General features: G+C 39.8%; 1 protein-coding gene and 1 long non-coding RNA gene across 6 annotated transcripts in view; one reads left to right on the top strand and one right to left on the bottom strand.

Annotated features, from left to right (window-relative positions):
* The window catches only part of Ten-a (Teneurin-a transmembrane protein), a 708,522-nt gene that overhangs the window by 589,642 nt on the left and 99,585 nt on the right, over positions 1 to 19,295 (bottom strand). The gene's annotated exons all lie outside the window — the stretch shown is intronic.
* On the top strand, positions 6,020 to 17,237 carry LOC138189875 (uncharacterized). 2 transcript variants are annotated; one of them, XR_011176143.1, is made up of 3 exons: positions 6,020 to 6,380; positions 15,926 to 16,097; positions 16,775 to 17,237. It is a non-coding gene; the product is annotated as an uncharacterized LOC138189875 (long non-coding RNA). The 2 variants fall into 2 exon arrangements; XR_011176142.1 differs by having other exon boundaries at positions 15,880 to 16,097.

The raw sequence follows: 19,295 nt of genomic DNA, 5'->3' as shown, positions 1-19,295 counted from the left end.
TACTTTGGAAAACAACACGATATTTCAATCCATCTTTCATCATGTTCAATCCCAAACCTTTTCACCGTACTGTACAAAACGATCAACGCTTTACCACCGACGAACAATTCGATTCTCTCTCTCGACCGCGAGAGAACACGGCGAGGAGTGGGCTTCGAATATTTCCCGTCACATTCTGGAAAAATCCCTTTATCCAGTTTGCACGTCTGCAGCCGGTTCCGCGAATAGGATAACAATCGTCGATCGAGGCGGAGACGAAGTTTAATATTTTTCCTGGGCCGATAAATGAAAAGCTGCAGCCTCGCAACCGGTTGGCATTCGACGCAGGATTTTTCTGGTTGGCCCGCGCTGCGACGAACGAAAGCACGTCAAAATACATCGGGGCGCGGAGCGTTCACGAACGCGCGGCCTCCGAACATTTCATCAAATTCTAACGCGATACAAGGACGTGACAGAATTCCCGGGCTGTTCCCTGTTCCCCTGACGTTCCTGCGTTCCTGCGCCGACCTCTGCTATGCCGATGAATCGCGTCGGGCATAAAAATATTTTCCTAACCGCTTCGCGGCATCGATCGAGGAAACGCCGCGGGACATGCAGCAACCTATCAAGACAAAATACACTTGTCACTTGTGACCGATGTTCCACCATCGCTTTGGGATTGCAGAATATTCCTCGAATGGGCGTTCGGACTTCAGAGTTACCTGGTGACTATTCGATGCCAGATTCCTGTGGATTTAGTGCTGTGTATAGTAAAAAATTCGAGTGATCTCAGATTTTTGAAAATATATTGAATTGGAAATATTATTTCATACTCATAAGGATCGATATAAATATGTATATATATATAAAGAATGACAGAGAAATATATATGTACTCCGCCTCAATAAAAAATTTCTCTAAGAATGCAATTCCTACCTACAAACCCGTTTCACCGGCTGCAAAAACCATAATTTAATCTCTATATCCTCCTATAGCAAATACAAGAACGCCTATAATCAAACCAAATCCTTTTCCCATGCATCCAAAGAAGCTTACATTTTAATCCTTCGGCTCTTTAAAACAATATTACTTCATCAAGCACTCCAATTCCCTGCAGCGACTCAACGAAGGAAACCAATCAACCCGACCTACCCAAAATTCCTCAAACTCCTCGATCCACGACCTTTCTATCTCTATTTTCTCACTTAGCAACGTTATCGATCTCGCCCCTGAACCAACTCGAAAGATTGGAACCGCCCCATGCTGTTCGAACCATCATCAGCCACCTCCCCTTTCGCTCCGGATCTACCGATCAACGATCTCCCTATTTGCAACAAGCCTCCGATCACATTGTACACCGCGTTCTCCGCATGTCGACTCTCTCGTCACGATTCACCGGATATCGAAGGTTACATCCTCGGAACACGTTCAGCCACGTTGTCCAAGCAACGAAGTCACGTTCGACAGGATGTAACCGGGACACGAAGATTCAACGTGATCCAATGCGATTCAACTGGACAGCGAGGACTGATAGTCGGTCAGTCGTTTAGCGTTTCGATATCGATTCCCGGCGTGAAGCCTAGAATTCTGTCGGAGAGGTGAAGGACGATGGTTGAGCCATGGGAGGGTAGCGTGGAATAGTCAGGCAGTGGGGCATCAAATGTATAGTCGTAGGAGAAGGGAGAGGGATGGATGAAACACGTGGAATCTGAAAGCACGGAGATGCTTAGTTGCCCCAATTGCTGCCACTAATGTCTCCTCATACTAACTACCTTCTTATCCTTAACGGCGAGGCTAAAGCAAGGAGCCAGGTTGGGCTGAGTCAAGAGAATCCGCGACAGTTAAGATAAAATAGCTTCGAGTGGATGGTCGTCTCGTTCTTGGTCTCGATTTCTCTCCTCGAACCACTACCAATCCCCTGTCCTGACTAAACGATACTCGTACGTATTGTATCAATCTAGTATACCAGTATAATAACATAGTAGCATTGAACCAGTGCCCGACTATTTCCTATTTCTTCTTTCTGAGTTCTCCAAGTTAACGTTCATTCCCGATGTTTATGAACGGCAATTATTAAGGTCAGTTAATTTCAGGCTTGAGAAAAAAAGGAGCGATCTTGGCGCGCACGGTTCGCCGGCGAATTTCTTCCAGGTCGAAGGAGCGAGATAACGCTCCGGCGAAGTCGCTCGTAGAATGGGAAAAACAGCTGCATGATGAAGATTGGTCGAGTCCGGATAATCAAGCTGACTATCTGCGCCGCCTCCGTTTCCGTCTCCTCCTCTCTCGCTCTTGTCCCCCACCCCCTTCTCGTCGTCTTACTCTATCACGTTCCCCTGCTCCATGTTTTCTCACACCCTCGAGAACCTTCTCCTGCTCCTTCCTCTTGGCGCGCAACAATGATGCAGCTGCGGGGGGTTGAACGGGGCCGGCAAATTGCGCTACTTTATCGCACGGATACTTCCGTAATCTTTATCGTTGGCCCGGCTGCGTAATGAGAGTCCGGATAATAATCTTTACCTTAGAAATATCTTATTCCGACGGATATCGTCGCCAGGCCGCGGATCGGGTTGCCGAGAAAAATGATAATGGCTGGGAAAGTGGCGTGCCAAACTGATGCAGGCCATATACGACGACCAAAGACGCACCCTTTACAGCGAGTTACGAGATTCTTTGGGTGTTATCCCTGGCAAGTGCAGACGACTAGCGCCGTGCAGCTTCACTTCTGTATAACTTTATCTTCCTATTGCTTGGTTGGGTGCTCGACAGAGTTATGGTTAGAAGTAGTCTGGCCTGGTGTATTAGTTTTCTCACTGTGGAATTCGGCTTTAGAGTCGAAGGAAATGTGTTTAAACGCGTAGGTTTATTCTTGGGGTGGTTCTAGATGGGAATGTGTACTAGGGTTCTCACTGCGTTTAAGTGGAATTTGGTAGGGTTCGTGAATTTACAGGCGTTTGTTAATTCTTTGAAGGGTGCAAACAGAGGTGTATATTAGTTTCCTCGTTTAGATGGAATTTGATATTATGGTTCATGGATTTGAATGCGCATCAACGCTTTGTAAACGGGTTTATGGATACAATGGTGAGCGAAAGAATGTTTAATATAGGGGCGGTATAATAGGTGCGTCGTCATTTTATCGATGCAAGCATCCAGCACAGAGACAAAAGACACGAGATCAGCATATACAGAATATTTCACAATTTTTTCAACGTTTTATGCATTAGTATTGTACAGAGAATTATATTTTGATTGAAACACACACTGTGGCACTGTTAGCGAGAAAAGTTTAAAGGAAACAGGCAATAACAGATAAATAATCAATACGTTTGATACAAGTTACGAACGATTGTCGAATACCAGCTGTCCGCTATAAATATATAACAACCGCATACGAAGAGCTTGCACTTTTAATACGTTGCGAAACGTTAAATCGAACCGCTTTGCGCGATTCAGGGAGACAAATCAAATAGAACGCGACACCATTTTACGATCAGCGAAATGCATTAACCACCGGTTAGAATTTCATTCGTTAAACCACGTTACAATACCGCTTCTACCGTCTCTTGTTTTATTATATCGTTGCAATTAGATTAAAAGGATTCGATTACTTATTATTCAACGTGAAATCGGTCGGAGGGATCCTGGACCCGGGGTTAAAGCGCTTCCTAGCTTAGTTCCTTTTTCTCCACAGGATCTCGACGAAATTGATTTCAATAAGACCGACCGATGAAGCAGATTAATCACATTTCCAAGCTAGCTTGCTCGAGTCGAGTTCCTTGGCAAGGAGGGTTTTAAGGCCGGTAAGCAAAGATCGGATATTTCAACCGATTTTTTCCCTTCCATTCTTTCGCGAATCAAGAGGAAATTCTTGCACGAATTGGTTTCGAGAATGGGCTATAGTGATTGTGGGGATGTTTAACGTTGACGTCTTGGCGAACGAGACCGCGTATAGATTATTTGAGATATCGAACGATGAATCAAATGGATTAAATTTCGACCATCGGGTGGATTAAATGGTTTAAACGGATAGAAAAAGTCGTATAAGAATGGCACTTTAAACGGAGGAAATTGAATTAACGATGTTAATTATATTATAAGTATTTGTATAATACATAAATATTAACATTAAATATTAACATCGGCATTTACATTTCGCGACTTTTACTTTGTCTCACTGTTGAGTCAGAAGATGTATTTATCTTCGCAATGAAACGTTAAGTTATTAACAACAATGAAACATCATAGATAAATTGAAAAACATTTTTTGTTTTCTTTTTTGAACTATCTAAAAACTATGTAAAAGCAACAAATAGGAGAAGAGCACGAAAGATGAAAAATAGGAATATTCTTATTGTTTTTCAGAGATGTTCTACTTCTATGGCTCGCTTAAATAAACATTTACACAGTACTTTACAAATACAAGCTTCGTAACAAATTGTTCCTGCCAAAAAAAGGGAAGAAAAAAGAGAACCATATGGGAACGCTTTACTATAACAACAAATATCAACTCAATCAAGGTAATGGTATAAAATGAAGGAAGGGAAACAGAAAAACGAACAAAAACGCAAACAGAAAAATGCAGTGCGTCAGCAAAAAGCCTATCGATTCCCAATACAGTATTACGTATCAAACTTCGAGTAATCCAGTCGCATTTCCATTTATCAAAATTTAAATATCAAATATCTTCGCGCGCAAATAATTCATTTCCATATAGCTGGTCGAACATTACGCTTGTTATTAGAATTTTAGTATCAAATTGGCCATAAAAGTTTTGTATCCTGCCTGTTCCAACTTTAAAAAAGTATTTACACTGAAAACGTTATAGAAAAGAAGGTAATATTACGGAAATGTAAATGCACCTTCGAATTGCAAGAAAGTTTATAAATTATTCGGCTTATTATTCTACTGCATTTTCAAGAGTATAAGTTTACAATCAAAATACGAATCTTAAGAAATTAGATCTTGATCTACAGGAGAATCATTTATTTTATCATGGATATAGTTCGTGCGCTATCACGTAACATTCGAAGTTAGCGGTCATCGCATTATCTGAACAGTGGTATAAGGGCAGTAGAATCACAGCGGAAGCTCATTTACCGCTCTGCTCTCTTATCAGACAGACTGAGAATTTAGCTAGGATAGCTCTGAGATGCGAATTTGAATAGGATGGACGAAGACTATCAGACAGAATTCTCAACTAAATGCTAGCTATCGCCTGTTCTGTACACATTCTAGCATTCCATGTAATTCGAAATAAAATTTTTAATCCCTTATATTTATAATATAATTGCTCGTACCACAATGTAAATATTCTTCTTTGGATAAAATAAATTTCAACGATTATTATTATTTTGTAAAGATTACTCTTTGAGAATCGATGTCTTTCCATGGTTAATCTTTCTAACGATTATATTTTGGAAGACGATACGAAGATAGACAATTCCAGCCTAGATTTCCCTCTAGATCTTCGGGTCATCTAGACTACACGTCATTCGCCCTCATTGTGAGATCTTCGTTGCATGTCGAAGAATACGTGCCTTTTTGTTCTAAGTATTAATACCTTAGTATGTATATCTCGTATCTGAAATTCCTTCTACATTTTCTTAAAGCCCCTTTGGGATTTTAGAAGTCTAGAATGAATTTCAGATTCTAGAACATCCATCCGCGACCCTCCTGCTGTTTGAAGAATGTAAATTGTCCTTTTAGATTGAATGTCTATCATGAATCCTCGATTCAGCTATTGTTAAGCTTTAGTATATTGTAACGTAGCAGATTGCTGGCTACAAAAGGAAGGAAAATTATCCTAAAAATTGTAGCAGTAAACATGTGTATTTGGCTTAATATCTCGAAAATAATCACAAAAAAAAAAAACACAGAAAAATGTACCAAATGAACGAGTTTTAATATAAATTCCTACATCTCTATTCTTACTATCGCATACTTCCACGTCATGTCTTATTCACACACGTTGTTGTTATGACCTCTACAATCAAAACACACGCGCACACGGGCCAGTAGCTGTTAGCACGTCGGAGAACGCGGAGAGAACGATCGAGTAGTGGAGAATAATTTCGCGTTATAGTTCATTTATGAAATCATACATTTCACGCGTCTATTGCTAATTCGCCACGCATACCGGTCGAGTTACGCGCGTCGCGGCCTAAATGCCGCATTGTAAGCCCGGCGCCTACGCAATTCCGTTTAAGTGGCGAATAATTGATCTGTACAATGTGACCGTGGTGTGTTCTATTGTGCGGCCGAGCTGGCCTACTTTCGATTACAATGCTCGCTTGCTATTGGAAACAGAACAATTTCGCAGTGTTGATTATTGAGACTTACGCGCGTACGTACGTACATATGCAAGTGCCCTGTCCACCGCCGTCCGCTCAGCCATCTAATAATAGGTAACCCAGAATCCTTATAATACGGCGGCAATATGGCCCATGCGTTAATTAACAATACCAGCCGGCAGCGGTACCACCCAAACTCTGTAGACCAGCCGGAAATTTCCGCCGCGATATTTCGTTTCATCGAGTTCATACAAATTTGTGATAATTGTTGCACAATTCCGAAATTGGCGCGGGGGGTATTAAGTGGCCTACAGAGACGGCGATACTCAAGAGTCGTTGTGTTAACTCGTGTTTTTCGAGGATTATAAGCGGTGGTTCGTTACGTTTAATTACGCGATGGTTAAGCTGAAGGTGTTTATGCAAATCCCACCAATATTTTATACATATTTTGTACTGTTCTACTGTGTTCGCGGGGAGACGCGTCTGTGGTATGACTCGTCAACGAGAGTCGTAAAATTTCGTCTCCATTGGTATCGGCACCATGGATCGCCCTATTTTTCAGGATTCTCTACTTCGATTACGATGATAGGGATATTTAGATAGAATCTGACACAGAGGTTTATAGTTCAAATATGACTACATATTTCACAAAGAATACCTTCGAAGATTGGATGTGCGGATGAATGTTAAGCGTGAGTAGAATGATGTCGTTTTTCTGTATGCCTTGTGTGCAAAGCTGAGGGCAAGTGAAGTATCGGTGATGTATGTGGAAAAGATGGAAACTTGAGGTGGGCGTGCCTAGTACGAGGGACAAGCGGATTCGTCAATTACAATTTTCGGTAAAAAAGTAAGGGCAGCGGTCATTCCTACTAATTGGTTGGAAAACTAGTAGAAAAAATGAGTACTGACCATCCTCAAACTAGAGGTTACTCGCAGGTATGGGGCGTACCTTCGAGTGACACGCGCGGAACTCCCGGGTGCCGCAACGTTTAACGATTTAAACAATTCATCGCAAGAATAAGAGACTCGACGGCAAACACTAAACCTTATGGCAGGTAAATGAAGTCAGTGATAATAGAAACTAATTTTTAACATGACAGTAACGGCTTCTTGAGGATTATTGCTGGTCCGAGTCAACGTGTTAAGGAGAGCGTAGACAGAGAAATAAAACTGGAAAAAGGTATATGGCATATTTAGAAAATTAGAAACGACTATTCTCGAACGATTGTTGCGGATGAAGAAATGGTAAGTGTGTAATGAGTGAATCGTGGTACATTTGATCAGTAGATTGAATGAAGTACTCGTTGTGAAATTTCGTTTTAATCGAAGAACGTTTCTCCAAATATTTTGTAATTTGAAATTTAGTTTTTGGATCTATTCCCAAGTGAGGAAGGTCGAAGATCTCGCTACTTAATTCAAAAATTGTGTCGCTTTTTCTTACGATAGTATTAATCATATGAAGATGGAAAAATGAAAATTTTATGGGAAACTTTCAGACGGGAAGCTTTTAATCAAGACGCTGTTTTCGTTGAAATATACAGAAATCTTCCTCTTCGTTTCTTATTTTCCCATCCTGTATCCTGTGCTGTTTCTACACGAAGGATACAAATTAAAATCAGGTTTCCATCTGCAAGGACATTTCATTTCTTTCCGAGGAAATTCTCTGGTCGCGACCAGCCGATTTGTCGTCCCATGACTGTACACGACTCAAAAGGGGGGACACGTTCCATTCCGAATGGGAAGATTGAAAGTGGAAAACAGGGACAACTCGCGTTGGGAGAATAAATAGTCTGCTGCGCCGCCTTCGTTTCTCTCAATCGTTATCCTAGAGGCCGCCACAAAGCGGGGCAATGACGAACAATTACCGCCTGAAATTCCCTCGAAATAAGGTCAGCCTTGACAATATCCTCGGAGCGATGTCGCCGTGTTTTTCTGCGGCTGAATTTATTGAATATCATCGAGCAGATGTCTTTGTTTTCGAGCGCGTCGAAAGAACAGCAATATGTATTCGAGTTGCTTCGAAACGCGTATACACGTCCGTTGTCTTTTTTCTATTATCCTCATTCTCCTATTCTTCTCTTGTCTTCCTATTCTTTATCTTTTGAGTCGTGCTGTTGACTGATGGCTAAGTACAAGAGCTTAATAACATTTCTTGCTGTTAGAAATTAGAATCATTAACGTAAATGATTAGCGTCTGCTTTAAATGAAATTTTCAGTCCACTCGAGCTTGTAAAAAGGGAAGTTATCTTTGATTAATATGAGAGATTTTCTAACATCGTGCGAGGGAAGGCTCCAGTGAATATCGTCTGGTTGAAATAAAATTGCGGGGTTTGGTTTGCACTTGTAAAAAGCTACATTGTTTTTGATTAATATGAAAGATTTTCATTGAAAAATTGTTTTGTGTATGGTTGGAAGAAAAAACTACTCCCTTCCTTCTTAACACTTTTGTTGCTATTGATGCGTTTGATATTGGTTCGAGAATGCAACTTCCTACTTCAATATTTTAAAAATGGTTGGGTGACAAGGTGGGTCACGATCATTGCGCTTCGTCGCAGTCTCCACTTAAGAATTCCATAACCTAAAAGCCAGCATTGGTGTTTCATCGAGTATCGCGTCTGTCGCGACGTTTTATGATCGCTTGGGGCAGTTAGTGTAGCCCTCGAGTCGAATTCGAGTCTCTCAGAATTATACATATTCTCGGGTTTTCGCCTCTACCTCAAAATCAACAGTGTGCCAGCCAAGACCAAATCTGACGAAAGATAAATTACACCACTACTCATTAATACTCATACAATTGTAGCAAAGCTTAGGCATATGACTGAGTATTTTCAAATTCACGCTCGTGATCATAATATTTATGTGATTACGCTTATAATAATCCTATACAGCAATGTAATGTATGTTTTAGTAAAAACAGTTATCCTCGCCTTTGCTAAATATTCTCAATCTCGACAGTAACAGTAATGTACTTATAAACTCCTCCGTCTGATCATTGCACTTCTTATACTACTGCCATCATACTACTACTATTTTCAAAGAACATGTCATCTAATAAAATTTCTGAATTTCTGGTTCTGGGTCTTTACCTCTCCAAAATATCAATTATAATCATCGTGATATACAAACTTTCAATTTTAATCAATTTTGCTCTCCCTCTCTTATTCTCTCACTATATCTCATACACCAACTGTACGAATGACGTAGAGCCTGGTTTCTCCGGTCGCAGATAAGTTTATTGCCAAATTCTTTTACTGCCATATACACTTGCAGTGGCTAATCAGTTGGAAACGCGTCGCTAGACCTTCGGACGCTGAGCATAGACAAACGAAGCAATTTAATTAGCATTATCAATGCAATTTCCGCAGCGGCGTCGGAACTAATATTGGAGGCGACGAGGCTCGCCAATGTACGTACGTAATGTACACGATATTGGACAGAACGAGAGACGAACGGCCAGGGCATGTAGTAATTCTGTAATATTGCGGGTGATGGTGGTTAGCCTTAGGGAATGGGCAAACAATGACGTCCGACCGCTGCGGCTCGATTGCCGCGCCGTTTCCCAGCGTCGAACGATGACAACGTAAATACATTGTAGGGAATTATTTGACCGACGCGACGCTTTGGAAATTGTCGCCGCTTCTAATGCCGATGAGTGCGTCAATTCGACTATTTGTGGCAAAGAAAGGACTGTTCGAGAGGTTAAGTTTAATCGCGCGAGACAGGCCTATCATACTGATATGCTCACGAGGAAAATTGAGTTAGTATGTGGGAAAGTTGAGGCGGAAGTAATGGTATAATAAATAATTGAGTTGGGCAGATTGGTCGTCTACTGAGTATTAGGTATAGTTCTTGTGGTAAGATAGTGAATGTTACTACAGAAATTGGATTTTAATGTAGTCTTAGTATCATCGATATTTGGAAAGGGTAGACACAATTGTATCGTGTTTTTGTTAACATGTCGTTGAGAAAGAGAATTATATATATTATGATGCATGTAGAGCGTTGATCTTTAAATAATCTTAAACAGTATCGCAAACAAATTTGTCTTACAGAGGAAGACAGATTTTTAAAGTTGGAACATCGATATCCGCCTGAGGTCATAGGATTTATATGGTAATTCTTTGAAGTTTTAAGAACTCGGTTTAATTTCGTATAATCTCGCAGAAAGGATTTCTAAAAGGGGAATATCAATTTTCGTTCGGGTTTTGCCAGGATTCATAAATTTCACATCTGAAGAACAGGATATATTTAGATAACCTCGTTTGGACTAACATGCTGAACAAGGATGAAATATTAATTCAAGGCAAGTTGGATGTTATATTTTCCACCAGGAGAAATCCTGTCCTTGGCAGATAATATTTTTATTTTTCAGTGCATCGTCATATTGACGTTAATTTTGAGTAAACGCGTACGTATCCAATTTCATTTTCCGGGCGTAATGAAAACACTCCGTTGTCTATTCTCGTTGTCTCGAAAAATGAAGTCGCTTCCATTTTATGGCGGCAGTTGTAATAATACGAAGCCGCCGTATCGAAACGAGTACACAACTGCGTCTATATAACTGCGGAAATAGGAGCGGTATACGGCCCGTAATACATTACAAACATTTACTTTACTCCACGCTGTCGCTCATATTTGTCAACAGCTCGGCATCGCTAAGTAGCGATGCCTAATTCGTTCTACGTTCGATCAACTCTCTTTGTCTCCAATTTTCTATACTAATCTTGATTGCCTCGTACAAACTCGAACGTTCGAGTCTTTTCCCGAATGTTATAAAAGACAATAAATTTTAGTTTGCCAGCCATGCCTTATTTTGTCCCTTTTCTTATTTTGAACGCTCCCTCGTTTCATATAGGGTGGTTAAATCCTAAGTCAGGTATGAAAAGTGATAGAAAGTTGCTGACATTTTTCAGAAGACAAAAGAAGACAATGGCAATTTCGATTCGATGCCTTACAAAACAGGCAGGGAAATTGAAATGGGGATGTGCGCGTCTGATCTTTAATGAAAATGAAGGGCGGCGATCTTCGAAGCCCGTTAACGGTTGCCGCCGTCGTTGATTAATCTTTATGAAAGTCTCAAATATTAAATTTCATTCGGTGACCAGAATGGCCGCGGGAAAAGGGGGAGGACCGCGGGTAACATCGGCTACAATCAACGAAACCAATACCGACGTTTCTCGTCGAGCGAGCGAACAAACGGGAAAAGAGATGCGTATGACGTTACGCTCGAATAAACTAATTTTACTCGAGCATCCCGCCAATTTATCGAAAAAAAAAGGAGCCAGAAATCCGGACGATTGGGTGACTTTTGTGTGCGGAAGAGTGGCCGCAAAGGGGGAAAGGGTGAGAGAAGGGCGAGCTGGAAGTCCGCTGACTGCGGTTTTAATTTCCTTTCGATATCCAGAGTTCCCGAAGGTTTTGAAGGTTTTTCCCTCTCCTGCTCTATTAATTCTGGATACCCTTGCGGCCGCGTTATTTTATACCTACGCTATAGAAAAGCTCGCGATTCTCCTCGCGTACGTACGTATATACCCGTCTATATGTGGAGTGGTTGATCCCATGGACTTACGAAAAAAAGGAGAAAAAGAAGGGAATTCGGTGAAACAAACCGCTCCTGACGAATTTCGACGTGGCAGGGAATCGAAATCTTGTTTTTTTCACTTCTGCTTCTACGTTGATTTTGCGTTAAAATATTTTCATTCAAGGCATAACGAGTAAGTGCGCGCATATACAGTATTGTGTCCGTCGCTGTTGTCGACGAACGCTGTTATCGATTGTACGGCTAATGTTTACGCGTACGATTAATATTTACCTTTGTAATTCGCCAACGGTAGGAAATAAAATCAACGAATTCCGACGAATGCCTGGCCCGGAGTCAACACGCTGAAAATTTTTCTGCGATAAATTCGAGGGAAAAATAACGGAGACGTTTTTGTTGACGTTTGCGCTCAGGATGAAAGGTTTTTCTGTGAACCCCGGGTCAAGAATATTGAATTGAATCCAGTTTATGATACGGTTGGTGATACAGTTGGTTTTGTCTCCAGTTCGGTGTCTTCGTCTAAATGAGACTTCGGATTCGTGGAAGAACGTATTAAGTTACGATTACGGGAAGATTGAATTTCAGATTGACATATAAAATTCTTTTCCTGTAATGTAATGTAGCATACATCATTATCTTGGATTTCGAACTAGTTACATATGGTAGAATTAAAATTGTTAATTTAAAAGTTATTGATGTGTCTGAAAGTAGCATTTTTAGCACTATGACACTGTCACGTTTCTCCTAGGATTCCCATTTTCTTTTTCTCCCTCTCTTTTCACTCATTAGTTACTAGGGAAGTTCGCATCAACATAAAATTCTCACAAATTTCGTCCTAATCATGCCTCTCATACAAATATGTCCTCCGAGGCGCCAATTCCACTAGGTGTCAGATGAAGCGTATATTTTTCTCCTTCCTCTATTCTTCCGTCTTCCCTCTTTTCCTGCACTTCGTTACAACTTCACGACCAAGAAAAAAAAAAACTAAAGTAAATCACAAGAGACAAATTAAACGAAAAGAAAGATAACCTAAGATTAATTTACACCTGTTAGATATTCCAACCGACAAGACAAATTTTCTTTAAGCTACAATTCTTAATTTTATTTCCGGAATATAATATTTATAAAAGTCATTGCAATAATGACTCACTTTCATACAACATCCCCTCGAACAACAAAGTAAATGAGGAACCATGAGTCAACACAGGGGATGGTCAAATACTCGTGAAAGGGATCTGACACACTCTTGGAACATCAAAATGCATGTTGCGGTCAAAGATCGAGATTAAATCGATCGATCGGATGCATTACATAGGAGAAATCGCCACCTAGGTTAGGAATGCAAATGTTTACATAAGAGTCCGGCCATACGCGGAGGGTTGCACGCGCCTCAAGTCCTCGAGAGAGGGTGAATGTCTGAGTGTATGATAACTAATACATAACCTGGACGCCGACGCTTGATCAGATGAAAAGTACACGGGAAATATTTAACAATCGCATCAATTTGGAACATCGATCTTTGGTACCTAGTCTTCCCTCGAAATAGAACGGGTCGGTAACGTGTACCAGGTGTCATGATGGGGAATTGACGAATTTCTTATGCATATATATTTGATCGTTCTGGGTCACAGAGGTCGCGAATTCTTCTAATTTATCTCATTTCTCTGCAAAATTCTATTTTTTTTTTTTTCACCTTCAATAAATGAAAAATGTGCCTTTGACAAAAAATGAAACTCATTTTCTTATTTTTACATTTATGTATTTATTCTTCACCAACTAGAGATATTTCAATTGAACTAGGAGAATATACAAAAATTTAATTATATTAAAATATAAAATACAGAGACTGCAAAAATTTAGATTTAGATTTAGATTAATTAAAAAAAAATTGATTGTCGCCTTTACTCCATCCTTTTTTCCATTATAATTAGAGAATGTCATTAAATTCTAAAAATGTTTGAAAATTTTGTACATGACATAATGAAATTCCATTTTGAAAGGAAGTTTTTGAAAGATTCTCTATAGAATTTGAAATGAAATGAGTATAATAGTTAAGTTTCTATTTAATTATAATAGTTAACAGGTTCGGTTAAAGTGAGTTAAGTTCGATTAAAACTTAAATTACAACCTCATTTATCAAAACGATTTATAGATAGGTAGTTCGACAATTACACAATTAGAAGAAATAAACTAACGGTATGCATGAATTTAAAGTATGAGGATCTGTCAAATATGTCAGAGAAATGTGTCAGATTCCTCTAGGGACATCTTGTACATAACATATACGAGTGTGTCGATCATTGGGTTTTGCGCTGTTTGTATCAACTGTTTCTATCCAAGACACTTCATCACAGGCATTCCTTGTAGGTACGGAATTTACAACTCTCGTGCGAATGGAAGTGAACGTACTCATCCTCTCGGATACCATCGGTAACTGGATTGCTTCGGAAATCCTTCAGCTAATTTTAACAGTATCGAGCTCAAAACGGAAAGAACAACATTCACAACGGATACAGTTCGTCGTGGGGAACACAATAATTGAAACAATTCGGCTGATTTTTACAGCTAAGCGACGGAATTGGGGCAAAAGTGGATATCGCGAATGATAGCTCTCAATATTTGACATTTTGCAGGCCTTGCACAGACGTTTCATTTTTAGCACGGTTTCCAGAAAAATAGTTGACTTGTACAGATACGTCTTTCTTTTCAAAACTGTCATCTCAAATCGATTTTAATGCTGTTACGTTATTCGAGTTATTTCTAAAGCAACCGTGTACTTCTATTATTGAAACATTTCTTGTTAGTATCTACGATATCTTATTCCAATTTTACGTTAAAGTCTTCATAGCAATACCATGGAACTTTTCCAATTTCTAAACGAATCAACTGATCTCAGATACGATACAAAGCTCCCCATAAAATGTACAGAGAACACGAAAAATCTTCATTACATCGTCGCATAACACACCACCGAACGCCCTAAAAACCGTAGATACACGCGTGCCACGAGAGGAACTTCGCAATCGAACAAGATCAAGAAACGAGCACGTGGAAGAACGAGAAAGTGAATTAACAAAGTTCCTTCCGAAAAATCAACCTCATACGGAAGCGTATCCAGTTGCTTGGCGGCGCGTGTTTTCTCCGTGAAAGTTTCCCTTTATCCGTCCGCTGGAACAAGCGCATAATTTCGGCTCGAGGCGCAAGTCGCCGCAGCGTTATACGAAAAGTTTTTCCGGAAGAAGGGTCGGGGGTGTAAGGTGCTGTCGGCCCTCGGTGCACAGCATTGCCCGCAATAATTTCCATTTCGGCTGATTATTTGCGAGCTGTTTACGACTTAACGGAACCGCGCTTCTACGCACGATAACGACGGAAGTGTTTCTTCCCGCTATTCGTTACTGTTTAGCCCCCGTGCAACCGAGAAAGGGAACGGCTGTTGTAAATTCTCCTTTCACCGATAGGATACGGTTGGACCTTGCCTTCGTGTTTAGCCGACAGCGCCTGGCCCGTGAGGAAACGATCCAGGCGAAAATACGTTGGTCACGTGGACCCTCGAACCGTGCAACGAGGAAAACGACCGACTCGCCTCGCTTTACGAACCATAACAAATTGACAATCTTGAAACTGCCGCATTGATTCTAGGGCAATATGTTGCATCTGCGTTCCTTGGGCTGTTTCGCTTTTCTCCATTGAAATGACTCGTTTTTATGTTTGCTACTTGGGCGAGTTAGCAGGCTATCTGATACGTGTAAATGGGTGTTGAAGACTGTGTTTGTGGTATCGATGGGTATTCGATCGAGAGATCTCGTGGTAGGAACCTGAGTGTGATGAAAATCTTCTGTTTGATAAAAATAAGAATTTTTCTCACCTGGCAGTATGTTAAATGCAACGAATTTATAGTTTTGTAATATCGTCCTATGGTGTGACAATTTGGTAGAAGAATTTTGTAAAGTGAATTAATCCGTTAAATAAAAATAACCTGTCTTTGAAATAAAATAATCGTATCTTACATAATAATTTCTTTTTGCCGCACTGAGAACATTCGCTAATTTTATAACACATTCTTTTGAAAAACAGAAGGACGCATCATTGCAAACTAATATCACTCCTCTCTCATCGATAGAAGAACTATTCGTTGTTCATCTCATGGAGGAAAGAATGGAATCAGATCAGGAGCGGAACGTGGCGAGCAGAAAATCACAGAAGAGCAGGGTAAACGGTGGCACAAACCTGGGAAGAATTTAATCGAGAAGCTTGTAATGAATACGGCATGCTGTCGATGCAGAATTTAAGAGGTAATTAAGCCTGAGATATAGAGGAGGAATGTTGTCAATATCGATGACGTTCAGAAAACTATTTATTGCAGTATATCGAGGATCTATATTAGAAAATGAATTTAGCGAATTATTGTTCATCTTATTGTTAAACTCTGTAGTACGAGTGCGAATTAACATGTATTTAATGAGTTATACAGAACAAGCAAAATTAATTAAATTAATTATCGTAGTTAAAGTGTCTAGTGTCTTAGACACTAAACGGCCGGAACTACAGAATACAATGTTGAAGACAAGAAGTAATTATATAAGGTAAAATAAAATAATTTTAAGTTGCTAAAATAAATTAAGAACAGCTTTCGAAGTACGGGATTAAATAATGCGTTGAGAGAAACGCGTAGTTCTATTTAGAAAAAATTCAAATACTCTCCACGTCTAAATAAAAGGATTACAATTACATATAGCTACACAAAACACCCTGTGTACCATTTATTGCAAAATATTGAAAATCTCTAATAGAGGATATATACCAAAAAGTGTGTTACTTAATTATCGTGAAATGATTTCGAGCGTAGTGTATCTGAAATTTGTATAAAGATATTTTCTTTCCATAATATTTATTTCAACAACGAATTAAAACTCAAATGATCAACAAGCGTTTACGTTTACATTTGTTTCGATAACTTTTATGTCGACAGACTTGGAATGACAGAATTACATGGATGGGGCATATAAAAGTGGGAAACACGGGACCATGAAGCGGCGGGCGAATATTTTTTGGGCATGCAGTTTCCAAATATTACAAATAAAGTAGCAGTAATTGTGCCGCATGGAGGCTTGATGGAGCAGAATTTTCAACTGGCCGGCAATAAAACGCATTTTACCGTGCTCCATGCAGCAAATAGAATTTCACCGATTGCCGCGGCGGACGGGGACACAACGAGCCGAATGCAGAGGCTAATAATTCAAAAAATTTACGCGCAATATCGAGCAGCAAACGATACGAGGCTTTCGGTTTGTTTTTGGCAATGTAAGTGATCCGACCGTTTTATCCGATCTTTATTGCTTTTTTAGCTGTTGCATGAACTTTTATTGCGACAAGCATTATGCTTATCCTTATTTACAATAATTCCTCTGTTTGTTCAAATATAAATCTTTTGCCAGCAGTTACACGAATTGTTATTTACGACGCACAGTGAATCTCTACTTTTTAAGTATTATAAATTATAATAAGAGTTTCGTATACCTCCCAATTTAAATTTGCAACTTAAATCTTTTTTACAACGACCATTAGTTACACGATATTATACAACATTATTTGTTTTTGAAAATAAATAAAATAATGGAAGTTGGGCGGAATGGATCCTTCGTTTGAAAAATTTTCGATATTCTTCAAAATAATCATAAAGAAAGGTAATCCTTATTAATAACGAACTCTATAAATCTAAATAAAATTAATAGTCAAGCAACATGAATCTTTCCTTTCTAACTTGGTTTAATTAATTATAACTTTTATTACGTTCAAAGTATTATAAGTTCTAGCTTATAAAGCGCTGAAATCACCTGTCCATCCTACATCCGAGTCCTGTCACATTTACGCCAGCTATTATTTTTATCACTGGATATGTAAAACCGCTGGATAAAAAACGCTCATAAAATTCGAGGAACTTTATTAAAAGCTTCGAAACCGTTGAATTTCGAAACACCGATTTAAACTTTAAATATCGCGATCATTTTCGTCGCATCAAATTATCCTGCATCGTATAATTTCTAAATTGAATTACGCAACGAATAACATCATTCACCTCAACGAACCTAATTCGAAGGCAATAGAAGTCGATCGACGCTATCTCTTTAAAGCGATTTCAAAGTGTTTCGAGAACGACGAAGCAATTTTTCAAGCTAGCAGGCGATCGTGATTTTCTAGCTGGTCGCCCGTATGCCCGGTCATCGCTACTTTCCTTGAAAGCACTCCACTCTTTTCTAACGCGAGTGGACGGAGTTGTATTCAGATTGAAATGTATGTAAAAGGGCCGATAGGTACACACTCGAGGATCCCCGCGTCTTGGCGAGCCACGTTTTACTTTCCTCGGTGGTCCATCTTCTCCGCTAAGTAGAGTGTCCACTATCCGCCAGATGCTTTCAGCATGAAGAGAGTCGGAAGGAGGACAAGTGTAGACACACCGAGGCACGCGGACGCGCCGCGTTATATCCGTGTTGACTATCGATTACCACTACGTCCTATTTCCACCGCAGTCTCCCTTTCCCTTTGCAAGACGCGAAAATTGATGCGCGCTCGTGAAACAATCGCGGAAAAGGCTGTTTGCGATGGATCTCTGAAATGCTTCCAATATAATGTTCCACAGTGGAAGAAGATTGCCGTGGAAGCTGACTAGTAGAATATAAGGCAACCATGAGATCTAATTCAAGTATGTTACAGATGCGGTCTTTTGGGAAATATTGTACTAAAAAATTATTTATTTACTTTCTCAAGACAATATATATAATAATATATAATCAATGTATAATTGACTATATGAATTAAGAAAACAAAAATCTGATTCTTGTTGAGGTAGGAAGTAAATACTCCGTGAAATTCAATTTCAATTTGCATTAAAAGTTTAGTATAGAAATAAAATAAAAGTTACATGTAATTCATTTGAGAATATTAACGGTATCAAATAATATTAAGTTTCAAAGCCATTCAAAGCTTCAAGTTCATAGCATCATTACGCCCGGAACGAATTATCATTTCTACAAAAATTGTTCTACAGCTAATCAAGTTGGCTTCGTTAGAGTTGCGTGAATTAAAGGCACTATTAAATCGCCGCGGAGAAACAATAGCGAAGCAGAAGTTCGCAAAGAGCAGAGACGTTCAACCACGTTTAAACACGACTCACGGCCATCACACGAGAATCCACAAGTGCCGACACGCGAAAAAGGGTTGACGACAATCCGGTGGCGCCAACGTGTGGCCGGTTCGCGCACAATCAACGCTCACCAAGAAAATTCCGAACAATTCGCGAACAATGAAACGCGCCACGTTCAAACGGAACACCGTGACGCGTAATTTTATTTTCTCCTATCTCCGCGTTTCTGTGTTTCTCTTCCTATTTCTCTATTTCTGACGCGACTATGACTACTATTATCGCGATTTTCTCTCCTTTTTCAACCAGAAGCATGCTCACACGCACGAGCGCGAATTTGACACATTTTCGT

Source organism: Bombus flavifrons, chromosome 2 (genome assembly GCF_040668555.2).
Source record: "Bombus flavifrons isolate JBK064 chromosome 2, iyBomFlav1_principal, whole genome shotgun sequence".
NCBI classification, from domain to species: Eukaryota; Metazoa; Arthropoda; class Insecta; order Hymenoptera; family Apidae; genus Bombus; species Bombus flavifrons.
This window is presented reverse-complemented; position numbering and strand designations above follow the sequence as displayed.